General features: G+C 40.4%; 1 long non-coding RNA gene across 3 annotated transcripts in view; it reads left to right on the forward strand.

Moving 5' to 3' along the window:
• Positions 1–370: 370 nt before the first annotated feature.
• LOC145521162 (uncharacterized) overlaps positions 371–15,502 on the forward strand; it is a 483,033-nt gene continuing 467,901 nt past the window's right edge. For 2 of the 3 annotated variants that reach the window (XR_014065185.1, XR_014065184.1), the window contains exon 1: positions 371–1,206. This is a non-coding gene — a long non-coding RNA (uncharacterized LOC145521162). Of the gene's footprint in view, positions 1,207–9,039; positions 9,131–15,502 lie in introns of those variants that run through there. The other variant, XR_014065182.1, reaches the window with a different exon arrangement.

Raw genomic sequence — 15,502 nt, forward strand, 5'->3', positions numbered from 1 at the left:
AGACAGGCTTTAATCTAACACTCAGTAAGAATACTGAACTTTCTGGAAGGGAAGACGACAAGAGACCCAACAAGGAAATACAGCATCGTCAACTCATGGGGAGGCCTGGCAGGTACCCTAGTAGCAGCTTTTTTTTTTTGGCCCCCTCACCCATGCAAGGCCAAAGTGTGAGAGCCAAGGTGTGTGGGGTCACCTTGTTACAAAGAGGCCACAGTCTCCTTCCCCCCGTCAGTCTTGTATATGGTTTTCATCAAGCCTGAGATCTGCATTCCAGCTCACAGATACCCAACCCAGGTTTTTGTTTCAAACAGTAGAGAGGGAGAGACAACTGTTCTCTATTTATCTTAACTCTGCTGTTTCCAAGGAAACAGAGCCTTTGGAGACAGAGGTCATTCTCAGGCAGGCCTGCCTCAGCCAGGCCTGGGGTTAACCCTTTGCTCGCACTTATACATGCTGCTATAGAAATGGTAGCATCACTAGATGCGATGCTAATGCCAAGCTTCAGTGTGCCAGTAGAGTGTTTTTAGTATGAACATTTACCATTGTATAGTTTCCAGGGCACTGAATAGAGACAGTCTTAGATACTCCACACTCACTGAGTGTACACTACATGTCTCACTTGATTTTAGGTACTGAGGATGCAAAAATGGACAGGACAGAGACCTGGCCACTAAACACTTCAGAATCTGGAGGGCAGTTCTCTCTGCATTTGAGTTACTACAAACCTCCAAGTTCCATGTGGAACTGAGTGCTTTTTATGGGAGCATGAAGAAAGCAACTTACTCTTCTGCCATTATTTTGTGTCTTATAGATCTTATTCAGCCTTTCCTTACAAGCATGATCATATAAAATAGTAACTGATGTTCATAATGATGATTCTGGGATGTTGTAAGGTCATAAAGTGCCCTCTGAATCACTGAAAATAGAGTTTGGAATTATCTGTAATTTATTATATTCTAGACCACAAATATTCACATCATCTTTGTATTCCTCCCTCTATATGAAGACAGTATTGTGTGTCTAAGAAGCAAAGGAGAAAGACTTGTTAAATTAAGTCTGGATAATATCACTAGGAGCATTTCACAATATTCAAGACATTAAGTTATGGAAAAATAAACAAGAGTACTCCAAATCCAAACTTATGGAGCTTATGCCTTCCAAGACTTCATATGTGCTGAAAAAGCAGAATTACTGAAAACACATTAGGTAAGTCCATTAGCTGTAGTTCTGTAATGGATTATTGACAGGGAGAGTGTTAAGGCATGTTATATCCCTACTCTTGAAACAGATATCAAGGTACATAACCACTGCCTCATACAACCTGGGTCTGGATATCACCAGCAGATGCAGTTATAAGTAGGGGAAGCCAGGGATCTAACCCAGTACTTCTGGTTTCTTTACCTAGGATACTTTGTTTGTAACATTCACTGATGGTATTCATTTATTTTCCTTATTATCTGAGTAGAAAATTAATTCATGACTCTTTTGCTAGTGAGAATCCAGGGTTAATGTTAGCTGAGAACATGTTCAATATTCAGATTTTGTTTCAACAGTTTCTGAGTTTCTACTAAATGCCAGGCACTTCCACATGAATTATCTAATTTGACTCTTACTAGAAATAAGCCTTTTATAAGCCTTTTTCAACTGAGGACATTAAATTTGAAAAAGTTGAATAACTTGACTGAGTCACACAACTGGAAAATGGGAGAGCTGGAATTTGAACCCTTGTCTTTTGAGTCAAAAGATGTTCTATTTATTATGCCACCACCAACTGTAAATTGGGAGGAAAAAAGCAAGAAAAACTTTATGGGACTATTTAGAGGTCACTAGGTAAGAAGTTGTAAAGAAGCCATAAAAACATAATATCTTTTTAGCTCCTCAAACAAAGCAAATTTAGCACATGTTCCTTGCTTTGGTAACTTCTAGGTTTTTTGCAAGTCTCAACTCAAATGTGACCAATTCAGAGACCTTCTCTTTGTTTTCTATCTCAGTGTAATGTTTGTTTTCTTTATTGCATATTTCTTAATTTTTACTTCATGTTTACCTTCTAAAAATCTACTTCTTATCTGTTTTTGCCTTGAGCTATGAGGTTGATAAAAGCATTGTCTTTCCAGTGTTTAGCATGATGACTACCATACAGCAGACCCTTAATTGATGTTTGTGGAATTAATTAATGACTATATGAAATATGACCAATGAACAGGCCCAAAATAGATGTCTGTCACCTTTCATCCTGATTAAAAATTAGAATGGGTAAAATCAGAATTGTTTAAAATTGGCTGATTGAGCACACATATTTAAACACCATTCTCTCCCCTAATCCCACTAAAATATGAGTAAAAGGTTTTATCAAACAAGGAATACATCTTCAAGGAAAAGGAGATCAGGAGAAGACAACAGCCATGAAATTTCAGATGCTGGAGAACAGGATTCTTTGCAAATGCCGAAGCAGATTTGAGAAGTCTGAACCCTCGGCCAGAGTTGGGAAAGTTAAAAAAGCATCCTGAGTAGCACTGCAAAACTCTGATAAAGCCCCCCATTGGTGTCAAATATGCCAGAAGGAGATGTGGAGGTGGGCCAAGGACAGGGGCACTGATTGAAAAATCTGGTAAGTGTTAAAGCTTCTTTCCCCAGATCCAATCTTCCTTGCTCCCTTTTGGAACAGCGCCCCCTCATCACCAAGGTTTAGCTGAGCATGTGCTACCCAGAGAGCAATGGCATTTCTTGGACTTACTTTGCAGGGAGAGATGGCTACATGAATCAGTTTTAGCTAATGGGATGTGATGGGTCAGGCTTTTGGAAAAGAAATTAATTGCCCTTCAGTTTCTCTCTCCTCTCTTCCTGTGGGCTAGAATGTAGATATCATGCTGAGTTAACCTTGGCCATGCCCATACCAATGAAGAGGACCTCCTAGGAGAAGGTGGAGCAACAGTTAGAATGCACCTGGATTTTTCTTTTTCTATTTTTTTTCTTTTTTTCTCCTCATGAAGCACAGCCTACCCACCCATGACCATCTGTCAACTTCTGAACTATTTTTTGAGATAAAAATTAAGTATCTTCCTAATAAACAAAAAAAAAGATCTTAGGACCTTCTCTCTAACTCTGCACAGCCAGATGACTGTTTCTTGCCTACGTGGCAGAATACTGGAGGTTTATTTATCCAGGACCATACCCGGGTGGTATAGTAGTAAAAAATCCACCTGCCAATGCAGGAGACGCAAAAGATGCAGATTTGATCCCTGGGTCAGGAAGATCCCTTGGAGTAGGAAATGGCAACCCACTCCAGTACTCTTGTCTGGAAAATTCCATGGACAGAAGAGCCAGGCAGGCTTCAGTGCATGGGGATTGCAGATTTGGACACAACTGAGCGACTGAGCATGTCCACACGCATACTAAAAATAGAGAGATTAAGTGAATGTTTACATACTGGTAGTGTGGTTCCAATTCCCTTTTCACTTCTCCTGTCAGTTCCCAGGTTAGAGAGTCAGGCTTTACCTATATTCAGGAAACTTGAAAGAGTCTGAAAAATCTGATCAACCCAAGAGAAAGACCTTCAACTTCTGACATTGAGTGAATGGACCTTGGCAGGTGACTACACAGAAAAGCAAAGTTGCCAAACCTCATCCAAGTATACAGAGCTTCAATAAAGTTATTAGTGAAAGATTTCTAAATGGAGGCAGACAACTAGAAATCTTCATGCCTTTTAGGAAAATGTCCATTAAGACAGACAGAGATGAAAACAACCTAAAAAAAGCATCTTGGAGGGAAAAAGCACTAGGAAAGCAATAGAAAAAGAAAATAGAACCAGAAGAAATTACTAATATAATCAGGGATGGAAGAACACACTGCAGCCATGGACCAAAAAAAATAGTGGCTATAAAAATAACATTCATAAAACAATAAGCGATCCTAAAAGTTTAAACTATGAGAGAAGAAATGAAAAGTCAGTGAAAGGGCATGAAGATAAAGTTGAAGAAATAAGCCAGAAGATAGACCAAAAAATAATATTTAAAACATTGTAGTACTGAAGGACAAGAGTTTCCAGAATCAAAGAGCCCATGGACTGGTGGGAATATCAATGTGCCAAACCACTTGAGTGTTACATGTGGAGGGGAAAGTAGGCATAAGGTAAGAGACAGTGTTTTATAAGAGGACTATTTGCCCCATTTGACCATTTAAAATATTCACATGTGTAACTTGGTTAAAAGTAACATTTTAAAGAAAGCTATTATGTTAAATTCTTTTCATAACAATAATAGCTACTGTTTACTGGGGACATTCTGTTAGTCATGAAAGTAAGTTTTTTAAGACATTCTTCTTTTTTTTTAAGTTTTTTTTTTGACTGGACCACTTTTTTAGTCTTTATTGAATTTATTACAATATTGCTTTCATTTTCTGTTTTGTTTGTTTTTATTTTAGCCAGGAGACATGTGGATCTAGCTCCCTGACAAGGGATCTAACCCACATGCCCTGCATTGGAAGGCAGAGTCTTAACCACTGGACCACCAGGGAAGTCTCAGAGACTTTATTTCTAGTTTTTATATGAACCCTGAATTATCATCATCAATTTTTATATGAACCCTGAATTAGCATCACCATGTATAGAGAGGAAAACTACCCCTCAAGAGCAGTTAAATGACTTCCAACACCACATCTGTGGCCCCAAAGCCCACTGTCTGCCCTCTAGACCTGCCTTTACTTACCTACAGTAGTTCCCCAGGACCTGCCTGGAGATAACTGTATTCCTGGCTTTATGGGAGTCCTGGGACTCAGCCTCATGTGGCTTTTCTGTGTAACGTACATTCATGATGGTGGCAGAACAGGAAGTGCTGAATTTGATCATAAGAAGTGACAACTTTGTTCTCTTCTAGCTATGGAGGCTTTTAGAAGGCTTTTCTGCTGGCCACTGCTGAGGGAGAGAGAGCCCTTGGATGCCAGAGGCCTTTCCGGTAGCATCATGTTGAGTAGAAGCAGGAGGGTGGATGACAAATGTCAATATGTGAATGAAATCTGGCTTTTGATTCTCTTATTTTGTGAGCTGGTTTCAGACTGTTAAGTTCTGTTGAGGTACCTTCCATGTAAACTAGAACTGACAGATAATAAACATATAGCTAGGGCTGTAGCAATAGAAATCGATGCACTTCAAGTTCCACATAGGAGAAAACAGTCAAGATGTCTCAAATCCTTTTAGAGTGATAAATGCAATTTACACAATAAGCAAGAAGCAATGATTGGGAATAGATGGTGTAAGATCCCATCTAGGAGATGGCCAAGAGGTGTCTGATGGGGGTGATGTTGCTAACCTTAGCAACTGTCAACAAATTGGCTCTGAAAGTTATAAACCAAAAAGACAGTAAAAACTTAGGTTCTGTGTGGCTCCCCATCACCCACATAATGGTGACAAGGTCTGGCCTGGATGGTATAGCTGGTTGCTTGTTGTAAGCAGTACTGCCTTGCTGGTCTGAGAGAAGTGGAACCAAACAACAGCTGTGTATAATCACAGAAAACATTTCAGGCCAAATACAGGCAAGAGGAGCACGTGTTTCCAGAGCACTTTCCCCAGGCTAAATTGTGTACTATACTATTTGCCATACATAATCTGAATGGCACACTCCTTTGATGGGAGACTTTGTGGGAAGCAAGATGCACTCACTGAAGTTTTATGGTGATATCTGTTATAAAATAGGCCTTGTGAATCTCCCAATCTATAAAGATTGTATATTTCAATAGTCTGATTACAGGACCTTGGGAGTGGGGACATATCTCCATTCCCCCTCCAAAGATTATACTGTTTATGCTGATCCCTCTTTCTGAAGAGGGAGTCTTGCAAGGAGGCAGGGAGATGTCTCATGGGCCGAGTCTGGTCCGTGGGACCAGTTACCAGAGCAGAGAGGCCCTGAGCAAGGCTTCATACTGCTTTCTCAAGGCCACCCTTGACCCTGGGCAAGTTTCCTATCCTTTCTGAAACTAGGTATCTTCTGTTGGAAACAGGCATGATGCTAGTCCCTACTATAGAGGACAGCTGTGAGCAGTCAGTGGGATAATGCATGTGGAGCAGGCAGCAGGGCGTGCATGCAGTCAGCACTCAAACTCTCAACTCTAAGCTCTGTTTCCTAAATCCTTGAATGGGGACAATAAAACTCTCTCCATGGAGTTTGTGGAATTAGAGCTGATGTAGGTGGAGAGTCTGACTCATGCTGAGTCCTTGATGAATGGTCACCATTCTCCCTGAGCCTTGCAAACCCCATCAGAGGTTGGAGTTGCAGAAGGATTCAGCAGTGTGATAGTTGATGCCATGAGACACACAAACCTCATGGAGATTAGTTAGGTTAATGAGATATGGTCTCTTTTTACTCTCTTTACCTCATTCAGTTAGGCTCATGGAGTTGATGCATCCCTGGCTTCTGAGGTTCCAGGTCAAGGCACCAACCCAGACAGTGACTGGATGGATGTGCCTTGTTTCCTGCATCCCCGGCCCAGTTGCCCCCCTAGACTGTCTCCCTTTCTTGTTTAATGGCTAGTAGCTAGAGAAAAGGCTTCCCTGGTGGCTCAGATGGTAAAGAATATGCCTGCAATGCAGGAGACCGGTTTCGATCCTTGGGTTGGGAAGATCCCCTGGAGAAAGGAATGGCAAATCTCTCCAGTATTCTTGCCCGGAAAATCCCATGGCCAGAGGAGCTTGGCAGGTCTACAGTCCATGGGGTCGCAAAGAGTCAGACACGATTGAGAGATTTTCACTCACTCACTGACTCAGAGAAGAGGTCTAAAGAAAGTGTCTCTACTCTTTCTTACCTGCTCCTCTCCCCTTTGCTGCATAAAAAAGATTAAGAAGGTATGATTTAAGGAATTAAATCTAGTCTGGCATATTCCAGTGTTCCAGTTAACTGTTGTTGTTTTTTTTTTAATAGCCTAAATTGTAAAGACTTAGAACATCAGCAACCATTTTATCATCTCTGACAAATTCCAATAAGGAATTTGGGGAGGGCTCAGCTGGGCAGTTCTGACTCTGGGTCTCTCATGTATTTACATCAGACAGTGGCTGGAAACGGAACTCAGGGGCCTTGAGTAGCTGGGTGCTGCCTGGCACTGTTCTCTTCATGTAGTCTCAGCACTCGCGTTCCCCTTGGTTGGGATAGTTTGGTTTCCTCATAGCATAGTGGCCTCAGGGTAAGTCAGACTGCTTATGTGGTAGCTTAGGGCTCAGGCATGCATGTTCTAGAACACCAAGTGCAAGCTGTATTGCCTTTATGACCCAGATTCAGAAGTAGGACTGGCTCTATAATTTGTGGGGCTTGGTGCAAAAGGGAAATGTGGGTCCTTTGTTCAAAAATTGCTCAGAATCTCAAGATTGTAATACCTGAGCATTAAACCAAGTGAGGGGCTTCCCAGGTAGCGCTAGTGGTAAAGAAGTCACCTGCCAGTCCAGGAGACGTAGGAGCCACGGGTTCAATTCCTGGGTCAGAAAGATTCCCTGGAGGAGGACATGGCAACACACTCCAGTGTTCTTTCCTAGAGAATGTCATGGACTGAGGAGCCTGTTGGGCTACAGTCCAAAGGGTCACAAAGAGTGAGACATGACTGAAACTACTTATTATGCACATGCAAACCAAGTGAGGGGTTCTTTTAAGCATGCTGCCCTCTATGATGTCGTATGTCCCACAACTGTGAAAGTCACATAGTGTCCCTCTCATCATATACACTTGGTGGACCCATCACTAAGGTCAACCCATCTTCAAGGGCAGGGAACTTGGAAACTCATCTTGGGATGACAAGAGTGTCAATGAATTTGCAGACTTGAATTTAAATGCTGCCTCTGCCTTTTTAGGACTTTTCTGTGTTCTGCTGATCATTCTCTTTATTCTTGTTGCATGTGTATTACCCTTTCCTTAGATGAGGGTCCTTAGTACTATTTGTAGATTTTTTTTTCAGTTTTAATTTGAGGTTAGTCAAATATAAATTTTAAATAATATGTCTTTAACAGTTGTATGAAATTATGACATTCAAATTTACTTCATGAAATGCTTCTGCCCCCACTGGAGATGGCTTGTCAGAGTTTCCTGCTTATCACTGAACTCTGGACTGGGTGGCAAGCTGCCTCTTGTGCTCTACACCTGCCAGGGAAGAGGAAGGGGTTGAATTTATTGAAGTTCTTCAAAAGGAGGAAAAACTTCTTGAGTTGGGATCAAGCTGAAATGAAAAAAAAAAAATGTATGTCCCCTGCTCTCAGTACACACACAAACACACAGACACACACATACCAAATGGCCACTCTTTGGACAAATATATGAGCGGCACCCTCTGCTTGGGTACATTGAACATCTCGGTCTGTAGCCATAGAGGGGTTTTCTATTTAACCCTCATTGTTGTTTAACTGGGCTTTCCAGGTGGTGCTAGTGGTAAAGAACTTGCCTACCAATGCAGGAGACCCGACTTTGATCTCTGAGTGGGGAAGATCCCCCGGAGAAGGGCATGACAACCCACTCCGGTATTCTTGCCTAGAGAATCTCCATGGAGAGAGGAGCCTGGTGGGCTACAGTCCACAGTCAAGACTTTCCAGGTTATTGTCTTATAGTCAGGCCACTGAGTTTCTTAATTAAAAGAAACTTACATATTAACCATCTTGTTTATGTTACTTAAAGTTTGTGCGCTGTATGTGTGTTCAGTCGCTTCAATTATGTCCAACTCTTTGTGACCCAGTGGACTGTAGTCTGCCAGTCTGTGAAATCCATGGGGTTTTCCAGGCAAGAATATAGGAGTGGGTTGCCATGCCCTCCTCCAGAGGCTCTTCCTGACTCAGGGGTCAAATCCGAATCTCCTGCGTCTTCTGCATTGCAGGCAGATTCTTTACTGCTTAGCCACCAGGGAAGCCCTTTGGCAATAAACTGTTAGATATTGTTAAGAGAGCAAGACTGAGTACAGCCCTCAGCACACAGCTGTTGTTGCTGTGCACCTGTTATCCCACACCCTATTACCAGGCAGTGATTACCACAGGACCGGCCATGGTCCTGCTCAGCCATTGGTCAGTGTCACAGCGGGCCCTGCCCACAAGCAACCAACTGTCAAAGAGTGACCATTAGTGGGGCATTCAGCCAGCTGTCAGGGGAATGGTGGTCGTGGGGTGAAGAATGAGGTAAGAGGCAGATTCTGGCCTTCCTCTACCCTGCCCCAGCATTCCAGCCCACCGGGCCTTGGGCCAGTGGATGAGTTGGGGGTGCTCAAGGAACAAACTGGGGGCTGTCTCCTGCGTGGCTCCAGAGTCCTCACCAGGGCTACCCACTAGGTGGATTGAAGCCTTGAGGCAGTGGCGAACCTCTCCCCCATCCCTGTCCCTGTGACTTAATAGCAGCAGCAGTCTGCCTGGGTTGCAGTCTGTGGGACCAACCTGCCCCCTCCCACTCACCTCCCCTGCCACCCTGGGTGGCCTAAGAAGCCTGAGGGCCAGTTGGGACCTGGGCACCTGGCTCCCTCAGCTATGACAGCTGGGCAGTGGCTGGGGACCTGGCCTTGAGGGAGCTGGCAACTGAGATCTGCCTCCTCTTCTCCAGGACCGGGAACTCAGAGGGGGAAAGTTGTGCCTTGGGACCTTGCTCTTTCTTGTCAGAGAATTAACATTCGTTTGGGAGAGATTTATAGGAACATGGTTACCCAACCATGACCTGACCTCATGAATAAAGGCTCTGACACCAAGAAGTTTGCAACAATTAACCATGTTCCTCCCTCACCCTTCTTAGAAAAGGGCTTTCCTGAAAGTTTTTTGGGAATTTGGGGTTTTTAAGGTCACCTGTCTCCTTGCATGGCCCTCAGTAAACCTTTCTCTGTTGCAAACTCTGACCTTTTGATATTTTTGGCCTCACTGTGCATTGGGTATATGAACTTCTGTATTTGGTAACAGTATCAGTTAGATATTAACTAGCATGTTTATGTCACTTTGTTTACCTGTCACCTTTATTTGTATTATTAGGTTGGTGCAAAACTAATTGTGGTTTTACGTTGTTGAACTTTGCCATTTGATATTGGAATACATTCTTACATGTGTTCCAATTATGCTATACATCATTATGTATAGCATAATGCTATGCATATAGCATACCTATACATATAGGTTATGCTATACATCATTTTAATGCTCATTTTTCACTTTTTTTGTTAATGACTTACTACTCGCTGTTTATTTTATATTTATTTTAGACTATAGAAATGATGTTAGAGAAAAAGCAAGTTCGAGTGATTTTATTTGAGTACAAAATGGGTCATAAAGCAGTGGAGACAACTCACAGCATCAACAATGCATTTGGCCTAGGAACAACTAATGAATATACAGTGCAGTGGTGGTTTAAGAAGTTTTGCAAAAGAGGTGAGAGCCTTGAAGATGAGGAGTATAGTGGCTGGCCATCGTAAGTTGACAATGACAAATTGAGAGGATCATTGAAGCTGATCCTCTTACAATTACACAAGAAGTTGCTGAAGAAATCAGCACTGACCATTCTATGGTCATTGGGCAATTTAAGCAAATTGGAAAGGTGAAAAATCTCGGTAAGTGGGTGCCTAATGAAGTGATCACAAATAAAAAAAAAATCATATTTTGAAGTGGTTTCTCTTATTCTACACAACAACAGTGAACCATTTCTTGATCAGATTGTGATGTGCAATGAAAAGTGGATTTTATATGACAACCAGAGATGACCAGCTCAGTGGTTGGACTGAGAAGAATCTTCAAAACACTTCCCAAAGCCAAACTTGCACAATAAAAAGGTCATGGTTACTGTTTGGTGGCTTGCTGCCAGTCTGATCCATTACAGCTTTCTGAATCCTGACGAAACCATTATATTTGAGAAGTATGTTCAGCAAATTGATGAGATGCACCAAAAACTGCAATGCCTACAGCCAGTGTTGGTCAACAGAAAGGGCCCAATTCTTCTCCATGACAACCCCTGACCACACCTCCCCAACCAACACTTCAAAAGTTGAACAAATTGGGCTATGAAGTTTTTGCCTCATCCACCATATTCACCTGACCTCTCTCACCAACCAGTTACCACTTCTTCAAGCATCTCGACAACTTTTTGTAGGGAAAATGCTTCCATAACCAGCAGGAGGCAGAAAATGCTTTCCAGGAGTTTGCTGAATTCTGAAACATGGATTTTTATGTTACAGGAATAAACAAGCTTTTCTTATTGGCAAAAATGTATTGATTGTAATGGTTCCTATTTTGATTAATAAAGATGTGTTTGAGCCTAGTTACAATGATTTAAAATTCATGGTCCAAAACTGCAGTTAGTTTTGTACCAACCTAAATATTACCGAGTTGGAAGCTCTCAAGAAAACCCTATAGTATTTGTCCCTCCTGATAGTTGAGAAAACTGAGATTGAAAATGTGAGTGCTTTTTGGAGGATCACTTAGCTTTCAAGACATGGAGCTGAAAACTGAACTCAGATCTTCTAATTCCAAATACTTGTGGTGCATTCACACTGCATCATGATTTTTCCCACTGAATTTCAGACTTCACTGAATTTAGTGCTTGATGAACAATGAGAGATGATATACAGTCAGTTGTTCATTATCTATGTCAACAACAAGACTTAGTGGTGCCAGCAGTGCTAAAGCACAGATTATTGCCTAATGTCTCAAGGCCTTGCTTGAACATTTTTTCTTAATATTTTGAATAGATAATATATGAACATGACTGAAAAATTCAAAAGATTTCCTGCATCCTTGATCCTACAATTGTATACATGTACCTGTATACATATATCCCTTAAACACACAAATGTGGTAGCATGCCACATGTTCTGTTCTGCACCTTGATTTATTTCTTATAATAATATTTTTATACCTTTAGATATATCTCACTCCTTTTATTGATTGCAGAATATTTCATTGTATGTGTGTACTAGCACTTATTTAACCAGTCCTCCACTGAAGGGCCTTTGATTTTTATCTGATTGTTTTCTATTACCAAAAACGTTACAATTTAATTTTCATTTACATACTTATTTGTACACATGTGTTAAGTATTTTTATATGATACATTAAGGTCAGAATAAGTGTCTGTAAAATTTTCATAGACTCTTAATTTTGATGTAAGTGGAACTTATGTGTCAAAATTTGTGCATTTAACTGATGAGCCTATTTGTAGGGCAGCAATAGAGCTTCAGGGCTTCCCAGGTGGCAGTAGTGGTAAAGAACTTGCCTGCCAATGCAGGAGACATAGGAGACCCAGTTTTGATCCCTGGGTTGGGAAGATTCCCTGGAGGACAGCATAGCATCCATTCCAGTATTCTTGTCTGGGAAATCCCATGGACAGAGGAGCCTGGCAGGGTAGAGTCTATAGGGTTGCAAAGTGTCAGGCACTACTGAAGTGACTTAACATGCACACAGTAGAGATGCAGACATAGAGAACAGACTTGTGGACACAGGAGGGGAAGGAGAAGGTGGGATGAATTGAGAGCATAATATTGATACATATACATTACCATGTGTAAAATAGATAGCCAGTGGGAATTTGCTTTTTAACACAGGGAGCTCAACCTGGTGCTCTGGGACAACCTAGAGGGGTGGGAAGAGATGGAGGTGGGAAGGAGTTTCATGAGGGACGAAACCTATGTATACCTATGGCTGATTCATGTTGATGTATCGCAGAAACCAACACAACATTGTAAAGCAATTATCCTCCAATTAAAAATAAATAAATTTAAAAAATTTGTGTATTTATAATTTTGACAAATATTCCCAAGTATCACTGTAAAGTGTTGTTGGAGGAAGTTATTGAGAGGATGTGACTGCTGGTTTTCCTGTAAGCTGGACCTTGGTAATAGCAGGCTCCTATACCCTCCCCTGCTCATGGAATGTACATTCTGCCCAGGGTTCCCATAGATGGAGCTGTTTCAAGGACACAGCCTTGAGAATAATGTGGTGTTGAGACATCTGGACAGTATGTGTGACTGAATGTGGTTAAGACCTCTGTGTAAACTTTTAAGGTTCTGGTGGGTGAATGTGAGGATCTACTCATCTTGCAGCTGCCCAATTCAAGCCTTATATGTAAGTTCCCTTGCTTATTAAACCTCCACCTACCAATCTGGAGGTTCTGCCTGCCTCTTCAGTTTCTCTTTGCCTACCCTGTATAGGGAAATTTCTGATTTCACCTGGGAACTCCTGATGTTATGAACCAACAGTTGTTTTACTTATATTCCCACCAACATTATGGAAGAGTATTTGTTTCACCTTTTCAATCTAATACACAGTTAAATTTTTGTTTATCTCCAGTCTGATAGTTAAAAAATGGAATCATAAGCAAGTTTCACTTATTTTGAGTAAGGTTGACTATCTTCTAATATACTAGGAAGTCATTTATTTGTATTTAATTTTCTGTGACTCACTGTTTTTGTCTATTTTTTCCCATTTGAGATATTGATATTTTCTTATTGATTTGTTAGAGTGTTTATATGTATTGCAAATACATTCTCCTGTGTTATTTGCAAGTGGGAAAAAGCATTTTCAGGCAGAGAGAATAGCAAGTGAAAATATCCTGAGGCAAGCAGGAAGACTAGAAAGAACAGTGAGGCTGTCTTTCTCCACTTTGTGATTTCAAGTAGAAATTAAAAATTGTTGTGTAGTCAATTCATCATTTTTATACTATAGTTTTAAGATAGTTTCAAGACCATCATAGTCTGAGATAGTAAAATTTTCTCCCATGTTTTCTTTTAGCAATTATAATGGTTTCATTTTGTATGTTGAAATCTATCCATCCATAATTTATTTTTGTGAAAGGTAAAAAAAACCAGAAATATATTTTCTGCCAGATGGCTACTCAATTTTGACAACATTTATTGGACAGTTTATCTTTCACCTATTGATTTGGAAGGATACTTTCATCATATCTTCAATGTCTGTATGTATTTGAGTCCATTTCAGAACTCTATATTCTGGTCTCTGTTCTATACTTTCAGGTGTAATACCATACTGCTTTAATTAGTATAATTTTATAGTATCTTTCCTTTTGTAGTTGGGCTTACCTTCTCATTACTGACCTTTCTCAGGATATTCTTGACTATTTTGTGAGTTTATTTTTTATTAACTTTAGAATCAGATTGTTTCATTCAAAATATTCCTGTTAGTGTCTTTATTGGGATAGCATTAAATGGACATCTTTAATATTGAGTCTTACAAGCTATTCATCTGAATTTCAAGGTGATTTTTCTTGAAGTTAACAAATGTATGAGGACAAGTATGAATAAAATTCTCATTTTATAGAGGAGAATTGAGAGGAGAATGTTTTGAGAGGTTCCAAATATCCTTATTCTTCGAAGTCACAAAAATGACAAGTGTTGAAAAGGGCCTAGGACCAGATTTTCTCCCTTACATTGTTGATCTCTTTCTATCACAGTGCACTGTCTACACATCTAACCAGTCTCATCTATCCCCTTGTGACAGGGAGAGACAGGTCCTGGAGTACACCTGTCGTGGCATACAACCATGCTCAGAAATCTGCTGTAGTAAAAATAGCTTTATGGTGGGAAAGACTTCAGTTTCTCCATGACTTTGCTGTTTCCTCCCTTGCCCCTGGAATATGCTTTCTGTACATACAGAAAAAAATTAAAGCTAATTACTTGTCTTGAAAACTAAAACTTTTGAAAATAAGTTTCCTTATTGGGATAACATTAACAAAATTCCAACTATAAACTTAGAGTGAACAAGGAATTCATCAAGCTTGATTCATTTTTGGTAAAAAAAGATTTTCTTCTAAGACAACTGTATGATCATATGTATATGATATCATTTATTTCACATTTTTCATCATCAACAAAAAATTTGAGGGCTTTATCAGTTTTCCAAGGATTCTTTATTAATCTGGTGGTATTTAAATATTTTTTTCTTTGCTATACTCAGCTGTTATTATCCCTGCTTAAAGGGTTCTGTCTCTGCTAAATTATGATTCATCAATAGCTTTGCTCGTAATTCCACCAGTTCTCAACCATAACTTTTGTTGACTTTATGAATTCATTCATCTTTTGCAAGTGTGGCTATTTACTTTGTTTTGCATTGAATTTGTACTGAGTTTTTATATAGCTTGTGATATCTAATAGTGTGAATAACCTCTCCCCCCCACCAAGGATGTTCACATCCTAATGTGTAGAACTTGTGAATGTCACCTTATATGGAAAAAGAGACTTTGCAGATATGATAAAGTTAAGGCTCTTGAGATTGTCAGAATCTTATCCTGGATTATTGGGGTGGATCTGATGCAATCACAGAGGTCATTACAAGAGGAAGGCAGGAGATCAGAGTGAGTTGTAAATGGGATGATGGAAGCAAGAGTTGGCAAGAGGCGGTTAAGCCAAGGAAAGCTCACCTCCTTGAGAAGTTAAAAGAGGCAAGGAACATATTTCCCCCAGGAACTTCCAGAAGGAAGAAGCCCTGCTAACACTTTGATATTAGCCCCTCAAGAATTATTTCAGACTTCTGATCTCCAGAATTGTAAGAAAAAATGAGTGTTGTTTTAAG

Source organism: Giraffa tippelskirchi, chromosome 9, assembly GCF_054371585.1.
Source record: "Giraffa tippelskirchi isolate mGirTip1 chromosome 9, T2T-mGirTip1v1.2.pri, whole genome shotgun sequence".
Classification (NCBI taxonomy): Eukaryota; Metazoa; Chordata; class Mammalia; order Artiodactyla; family Giraffidae; genus Giraffa; species Giraffa tippelskirchi.